Source organism: Malurus melanocephalus, unplaced genomic scaffold (assembly GCF_030028575.1).
Source record: "Malurus melanocephalus ecotype Western Australia unplaced genomic scaffold, MMel_1.1 scaffold_88, whole genome shotgun sequence".
In the NCBI taxonomy this organism is placed as follows: domain Eukaryota; kingdom Metazoa; phylum Chordata; class Aves; order Passeriformes; family Maluridae; genus Malurus; species Malurus melanocephalus.
In genome coordinates this window covers 1,547,938-1,554,555 of record NW_026623320.1, presented here as the reverse complement: position 1 = coordinate 1,554,555, position 6,618 = coordinate 1,547,938, and the positions used below count along the sequence as shown (strand labels likewise).

At 42.6% G+C, this 6,618-nt stretch overlaps 1 protein-coding gene across 2 annotated transcripts in view; it reads left to right on the top strand.

The window, feature by feature from the left end:
* CYFIP1 (cytoplasmic FMR1 interacting protein 1) overlaps window positions 1-6,618 on the top strand; it is a 74,180-nt gene continuing 67,562 nt past the window's right edge. Inside the window, exon 1 of one of the 2 annotated variants that reach the window (XM_057368098.1) lies at window positions 1-186. The gene's annotated coding sequence lies outside the window, so the exon portion shown is untranslated. The remainder of the gene's footprint in view (window positions 187-6,618) is intronic. The other variant, XM_057368097.1, reaches the window with a different exon arrangement.

Genomic DNA, 6,618 nt, shown 5'->3' with positions numbered 1-6,618 from the left:
ACTCCCGGCTGAAGTGACTCAGACAGGAAACTCCCTGCCAGGCGCGGCCCAGGAGCGGAGCCGCCGGGCCGACGCGACCCTCGGCGGCCGGGCCGAGCGGAGCCCCGGGCGGGCGGGCGGACGGACAGACGGACGGGCTCCTGCCGCCGCCGGGMAGCGCCGTTCCCGGGAGCCGGCGGACAGCGGGTGAGCAGCGCTTCCCGGGGCCCTCCCGGGCTCCTGCACCCCCTCTCCCGAATTTGGGCTCTTCATCTGCGGGGCCGGGCTGCTCCGCGTCCCCGCCGCGCCCCTCTCGCGGGTAACCGCGGGCCCCACACGCTCATTTGGGGTTTATTTTTCCCTCACCGCTCGGTGCCCGGTGCTCCCCGCTCGGGGGTCCCGCTGCTCGGGCGGTGCCCCGGGGGCGCGGCGGGAAGGYTCGGCCGGGCCCTCAGGCGGGCCAGCGTCCCGCGGCGGTGGTTGCCTAAAACCCGCTTTTTATTTCTGGCTGTAAGGTTTGGCTTGTTCTCTCTCACGCGTGRCCCGTGTGTCTGCAGCACTCGCCTGGTCGAAGTTCTGCCTCCTAGGCTGTCCTGGAGCAGACCAGAAGGGGGAAAAATATAAGTAAAAAGCCTTATGTAGGTTCATCTCCCTCTTCGGAGGAAGGAGGTGACCTATAGTGTCTGTCTAAGGACGTGGAATAACTTCCTCATGAGGAAGTTGAGAATTAYCCAGTTAAAATAACCAGGCTGTAGTGACAGCAGCAGTATAAAGTTGAAAATCCCCAGATGGAGGTCTACWACCCCATCCCTCCCCTCTAATGAGCAAAGGTGAAGACAGACATGCACTTCATCTCTCTGAGTATTCCTGTAGTTCATCAACATCTCTGCTAATCGTTTTTGCCTTTCAGTAGGCTCTCATTGCCTTGATTTTTATTCCTGTGCTGTTTGATGGCAGGTTGGAATAGCATTTAGCCATGTAAATGGTTGTTTGTGCCAGGAAGGCTGTTGGGAGGAAGCTTCTTTGTGGGATGTAGCCAGTCTGCCTGAAGTGCTGGCTGGAGCGTGTGTATTGGAGGAGGAGGAAAGCTAGCTGGAGGAATTTCTTCTTAATTAGAAGGTCATACCAGGCTTTTCTGTAAACTGTGGGAAATGGAAAGCTTAGGCTAATGAATGACTCCAGTCCTTATTACATTCCAGTTACTTATTTGACATAACTTTATTATAATAAGCTTACTGAACATGTATATATGCAGTGTTGTTGGGTAGTGGTTTTTTTCCAAATCAAATTTCTAATAATACTGATTAATGCAGTTCTGAAATCTCTGAATTAGTTAGRTTTTTATTAATTGCACTTAAACTGTTTTCTGCTCAGAGAACATCTGAGCTATGTGATAGAAAAAGCATTGCTACTTGTTACTTAAGTTCTGATTGTTGACTCCATTGAAGTCCCACTTTTACCTTTAAAAACTTTCTGTTTACAAATTTAAAAAAAAAAAAAAAAAGTTTCTCCTGTTGTAATGTAAAAAGCTCTTTAAGCTTTCCCAGGCAACTGGTCTGTGAAGTCTGGCTGGTGTAGGCAGCCAGTTGTCTCTGTAGCTGCCAGGAGGGAGGAGGAGGAATTTGGAAGAAGTCTGTACAGCTTTGGGATACAGCAGGGAGGTTAGCCCCATTATCATCAAAGCTTGCTTGGCTTACCCTCTAAGAAATGTACAGCAGTCTTTCTTTGGAGCAGCTTGGAATTTTTTTTCTTTTTGTTTTGATAGGGACTCTGCTCTTGATGGAGTACCTCTAACGTGCTTTGATTTTTTAGGTTGTCAGAGCTAWTTTATTTATTCTGAGAATAAACTCTCAGAGTCTTAGAAAATACTCAAATACTCCCACCCTGCAAATTCCCTGCTTGAAGGTGGATAAGACTTTGGTTTACAGGTCTTGGATTTGTCAGTTTCTCTTGAGGGTCCTGATGAGGAGAATGGAGTGGTGTTTGAAATATGTTCAGCTCTGCTATTTTAAAATTTCTCCCTTAATTATCTTAAATTGTTAAAAAAAATTTWAAAAAATCTATAAGAAAGGGAATATTCCACAAACAATTCAGACTTTTCAGTTCTTAACCCTGGAGTGTGTGACTTATAAAAAAGCTGATAGTCCTTTAGTGATGTACCTGTACTATTCAAAGCATTAATTAATAAAATTATTGTTTCTTCAGTTTGCCTTAGATGGAAATTGTCCSCTGGGCTTAAACCAACAAATTCACTTGGTCCATTATGCTGACTTTGTAGCATCATTAAATTATTTCCGGATATCTCTTCCAGCTATGTGTTCAGTGTTAGACTGGAAGGCTGATATACTCCTTAAGTTTTGGTTAGTGCTTTGTTTGTTCATTTTGGGAGAGAATTGTCTTGGAAGGTRGCTTGTTCCCAAGAGTAGGTTTTAAAATCTGGTTGTAACTCTCTTGTCAGAATCATCTGATTTTTATTTTAAATTTTGTTTCTCAAAGATTTCCGAGATACTTAGATTGAGGTGGAAAATTGGAGTGTTGCAATTGACCTATGAGGTTGGAACAAAAAAGTGGAACAAAAAGTCCCCACAAAGCTCTTTTTTGTGGAATTGGTTGTATTCATCCTCTGGCCTGAGAGCTGCTAGAATTGCTTGCAATGCTATTCAAGAGAAAATTAATTTTGTTATAATTTCCATGTCTGTTTATGTGCATATCAAGTGGGTTTCACATTTTATAGTTTTTGCTCTGTGTTCTCGAAGCAAGTTCTTCAAGTGGTTCCTTTGCTCTACCAACAAGTAAACTGAACTTGAATGTTGGGCAACAAGTTTTACTCTGGTGAGTCGGAGGTCAGCTGTGCATGTGTTTCTGAATTTCCACAGTTTATACATTTTTAAATAACTGCAGCTACTGCAGCAAGCCCCAACTTAATAAGCAATTATGCTTGAACCAAGTTAAATGTTTGTTTACCTAGAGATGCTACAGGAGTTGGGCACAACCCAGGCATGAATGGCCAGTGAAGTGGTTTGAGGTGGATCCATCCATGCGCATGGGAATGTGATTCATTTAAACAGTCTTGCGTGTCCCTGTGAGCATGTTCTCAGGGATCAAGGCAAAGAGGGAGTAGTAAATGTAACAGATGTGAATTATTGACATTTAGAACATATACCTTGTTACAAGTGGCTTGTGACAGACCTTACTCTTGAAGGGCATCTTGGTACTTTTTGGCTACATTGTTATTTCAATACGCAGCAAATAAAAGCCACCTGTCTTTGTCCTGGCTTTTGTGCATGTGTGCAGAACTGAGACAGTAACATGAAARAAGGACATTTCAACGTTGTGAAATATGACTGCATACTTACAGCAACTCACTGAGAGCTTGGTAATGGTGCTTTGTATTTGAAGCTACAGACGTCAGTTCAGGATTCTTTACTGCCCATCTGGCCTTAGAAATTGACATTAGTAGGCCTCGGGGGCACACTTTGCTGTGTAATACTGATAACAGAGTGCGTATTGATTTGCTTTGTTAAAGCGTAATTCCATTAATCCACATCACTGCCTTTCTGGTGGTAAAATTAATGTATGGTGCATGGATGAGACTTGCTGCAAGAAGGCAGAGGGTGCAAAATAGCAGATAATCTTTCCATCTCTTGGTGCCAAAAATGTTATAAAATCTTTTGGGTAGCTCCTTATCTCTTAYTAACAGACTGACAAAAATCCTGAAGTTTGTTTTCTTCATAAGACTTAGAAGATTTTCTHTGGGTCAGTATGTATTGTTTACTATCTACCTCTATTATGCCTGTAAATATATGTGCACTCATAAATGGGTATATTTGTGAAAAAAAATTTGTATTTAGACAGTTCAGTGTTTTGAGGGTCAAGGTGTCTATCTTGGTAAGAAAGTTGAGTTGTGGTATGGCACAAATAATCATCAGGCATTCGGCATCTCTGAAGAAACCCTCTTTCCCTCAGGCTGGCCAGCAGCAGACAGCAGTTTAATTTATAGCTGTGTAGCTTTTCTACAGAAAGACCATTGTGGGAGAGGTGATTTAAGGTTGTGGGCAGCCGAGTTGAGCACGGTTCTGGCCGGGGTGTTGGAGAGGGAGCCCATCTCTCCAGGCTTCCCAGATGGGAAATGGTGGTGATCCCTGYTCCCAAGGAGCAGCACTTGTGTCTTGCTGTTGTATCCCTTCCCCACATTTTCTGTAGCTGTTTCATTCTGCCAGACCTCTGCTCCTGCTGGCAGGGACCCCMGTGAGGCACCAGTCTGATGGCCTGGTGAGCTCAGGGCAGGCCCTTGGGGTAGAAATCTGCTGCTTGCTGGGRCAGTCCRTATGTGGGACTKAGCCAGCTGTGGTCTGMTGTGGGCTTGCAAATYTGCAATCATGSTGTGAGATCTCTGTTATACTCTTCWCAATGACAGAGAGRARTAAAAGTGAACATGATGGTTAAATTGGGTGGTTATTCTGTGGTTCCATGTGTGTGTGTCACCAGGACAGGTGCCTTGGCATAGGCAGAGCTTAAACACACAAAAGGGGAGGTTCTACATGTTAACTTTACTAAAGCTTTTCTTATTTCAAGTAATCAGGTAACACRGGTGGAATGGGTGCTTCTGTTCTTGCTTTCATCAGAGGTAAATGCCAGGGCAGCAGGCTGTGGTGTCTTCCTTTTTCCTGGTTTGTGAGTGCTCCTAGCTTACAAAGTGGTTACTTGTGGGGTGAACTTGTGTCATTTCTCTTTGCTTGAACCATATATTSGGAAATTTTCTCAGTTTAACAGTCTGTGTTTCAGCAAGCCTTTCACACAACTGTTTTTTGCAGGTCTGCTTTCCGTTAGTGTTGGTCAGGAGGTAGCAGAGTGATAAATAAACTTCTAAAAACCAACACTGGCTCATTTGGAGAAAAAAAATGCCGTTCCCCCTCCTCTCCCTCCACTGAAAGGCATCTTAAGAATTCAGGCAGTATATAGACTTATGCTTACTAGATGACTCTCTCTGCAAATGATTAGCAAGGTTGAGTCTCAATAATGTGCTCATTAATTAATGTATTCTACAGTAAAAGAAAAAAAATTAAATGGTGCTTTTGGTTTTAGAAACAAACATTTAAAAACCAGTACTATGATTTTATGTTAGGACTTGAGTCTCAAGAGTTGACATGCTAAGCTGTGCAAATGACACAAGGTGGTTTGGAAGATGCTTGCTTTATGCATGATGCACATRTGAGAGATTTGTTTCCAGGGTTTAGATAAAAATATGTTAGTGCTGCACTTCACTTTAAAAATATTTTTATTCTGATAGGGACATGGACACTTYGTTGGCAGGGAATAAATTGCTGTTGACCTGAAGCTATTTATAGCCTTCTTTCAGTATAGCTCTAATTATTTTAAGTGTGTTCAGTGATATCAAATCAATAAGGAGAGTACACTGAATTACACATTCTGAATGTGAAGTTCAGACAAATTGTCATGACGTGTGGCTCAAGATAGATGTGAATGCTTGTCAGGTGATACCTGAAGTAAAGCTTTGGATGAATTTTCACTGAAAGTGCTTATTTTCTTGTATAAAAYGTTACAGATTATGACCTCTTTGAGAGGAAAAAGAGAGCTTAAGAAACGAAAATTTATTTATTTCTGTTTTCTCTTCTACTCTGCTCCGTGTTTTTTCTTAGGTTTTTAAAGAAGCTATTAAACCATGACTTACTTATCTGATTCACTCTCTCCTCCCAAAAATACACATAGTGATAGATTTTTTTTAACAGCTTCTGAAGCCTGTTGGTTTGGTTTTYGTTTTTGTTTTCTTTTTAAACASYGTAATTTTGCAAAATTATACATTATTCTTTTGCTGATTTGGATATTAAATAAAAAGATACTTTTTAGCATGTGTAATACAAATTTGCCTAAAGTGTCTTCCAACTTATTTTTCAGTTGAAGCTGTGAATTCTTTTTAACTGAAAATGAAGAGTGTTGCACTGTTGATTTACCAAGTACTTACAGGTAGACTGAAGGAGTGGGAATGACAGCAGACTGCCTCCATTTCAGAGTCATTTTTATTGAAGCCTTTGTTCARTTTTTAAATTCAAAATAAGGCAATGCTGAAGGCAGAGCTTCAGCTGCAGRCTTGCATTGGAAAAGCCCACTGGCTATAATTAATGCCTGTCATGTCATTGCAGGGCATGTGCTGTAAGATGGAGCTGGATGCAAAATGCACAGGCACTGTGGAAGGGAGATGCGGGGGCTGCCCCTGCCTGGACAGCTGCCCCCAGCACTGGTGTGGTGGGTGTCCTTCTTGYAGGCTGGAGTTTTGCCAAGCAGACTCTACTGAGAAGCTGTAACACTGATCCTGGAGCAGCCATCTCTGTAACTGGGCTWAGGAAGAGAGTGCTGTCTTCCCCTTCCCTGAGAAAAAAAATGTTGTTTTTCTTTATTTCTCTCCAGTCTTGTGAAATGAAAGTACAGTTCAAAGAACTCACATGCTTCATCAGGAACTGTAGTGATAGGWTGAGGAGTAATGGGTTCAAATTGAAAGAGACGAAATTTAGCTAAAATATTTGGAAGAAATTCTTGACTGTGAGGGTGGTGAGGCGCTGGGACAGGTTGCCCAGAGATCCTGTGGGTGCCCCATTCTTGGAATTGTTCAAGACTAGGTTG